This window comes from Austrofundulus limnaeus, unplaced genomic scaffold (genome assembly GCF_001266775.1).
Source record: "Austrofundulus limnaeus strain Quisiro unplaced genomic scaffold, Austrofundulus_limnaeus-1.0 Scaffold303, whole genome shotgun sequence".
NCBI lineage: Eukaryota > Metazoa > Chordata > Actinopteri > Cyprinodontiformes > Rivulidae > Austrofundulus > Austrofundulus limnaeus.
The window spans coordinates 374,231-375,904 of NW_013952705.1; the positions used below are offsets into that span (position 1 = coordinate 374,231).

The window sequence follows — 1,674 nt, forward strand, 5'->3', positions numbered from 1 at the left end:
AAAAAATCCACGTATAAGTCGCACCGGTCTATAAGCCGCATGGTTCAAAGTTCAGGAAAAAAGTCGCGGCTTATAGTCCGAAAAATATGGTAATCAAATACAGATCCAAAGACTTATGTTTCACTTTGGTGAAGTTTCCCTTCTGTATGTAACAGAGTTGGTGCAATCCACTGTAAAAGTGACAAAAAACAGACAAATATGTTATTGCAGTGATTAATTTTACCTATATATGGAAAACGTTACATTTACATCCCGTCATGGATCAGTCAGCAGCAGTATCTGATGAATATGTGATCCTTGATGTGATGTAAATGTAACCTTTTTCGACATATAGGTAAAATTAATCTCTGCGATAAAATAACTGTTTTTGTCACTTTTACAGTGGATTGCACCAACTGTTACATACAGAAGGGAAGCTTCACCAACGTGAAACATAAATCTGTTGATCTGTGTTTGATTACTCTGCCTGGCTTTCTCMAGGACCAGGATGTGACACAAAAATCTGAATTTTGGAACTGAAAGTGAAAGTAGTCAAACTGAATTTTTAATAAACCTAAATACAGTTTCAAAGCAAATTAATTCAGAAACAAAACTTTAAATTCAATTTCAATTGAGGAAAATTCATTTTCAAACAAATGCATTCAATTTCAAAATACACACATACAGATTCAATTTGAGCAATTCAAATTCAGTTCCTGCTGGCACAAGATTTATCCCAYAGACTTTGACATTAAAACAACACAAGCCTCTATTTAAACTTTATTTTTCAGAATACCAATTCATTAGAAAAGACTTTATGTAAAAAAGGCTTGTTTTCTTTGAAGTCTTGTAAATCCTTGCTTTCACCACATTTCTGCACTTCAAACTAAAAACAACTGTCCAGCCTGGYTCAGATCTACCTGCCAGCTTTTGCAATGAGAGCCAAATATTTATTGTCCATTTTTCTCTACATTTTTTTACCCACTATAATTTAGCAATAAAATTATATTTGAAGTGAATAAAAGACTTCTAATGTTTCAGTGTTTGGCTGCAGATTTTTGATCCTTTGTTGAAAGATGTTTGGTTTGTTGTTTGTTCCATGTAAGATCAATGACTGGATCACAGTGAGTCACAGACAGATGTGGGTTTAAAAACAAAGGTTCGGACCTCAGCTCTTTGAACTTCTGCTGCAGTCAGAATCTGGCCCAGAAATACACAAAACAAAGGTCTCCACTGTCCCACGTCAGCTTCTCCAGCTCGCACACTTCAAGTCCAAACTTGATTAAATAAAATAATTTCATTCAAAAAGAGTTATTAAATGCATGTTTTGATTGCTGATTCAATTCCTACGTGATAAAATAAAAATCTGATTTCTGAAGAGGCTGAAAATGAGGCTTTCATCTCCTCCTCGGCGCCTTTCTCCTCTGATTCTGCTGTGGTTKTGTTTTAGTTTTGCTTTGTTAAGATTCAGCTGATTTCTTGCATTAACCCCTTGGGATGCATCTCTTGTTTTAGGCCTCAGTATTGTGCAGAGGACCACGAATCAGCTTTAGTTTCTTCGTATTTTGCTTTTAAAGGGCCAGTATTATGTGTTTCTCAGGCATATATTTAAATACTACTGTATACCATAGTAAAGTATCTGTCACTTTTAGCTGTTATTAAAATGCTGTTTTTATGTTTGAATAGAAAATAAAC

General features: G+C 34.7%; 1 protein-coding gene across 1 annotated transcript in view; it reads left to right on the forward strand.

Annotated features, from left to right (window-relative positions):
* The window catches only part of LOC106526995 (neuropilin-2), a gene marked incomplete in the record, with an annotated part of 146,560 nt that overhangs the window by 62,900 nt on the left and 81,986 nt on the right, over positions 1-1,674 (forward strand).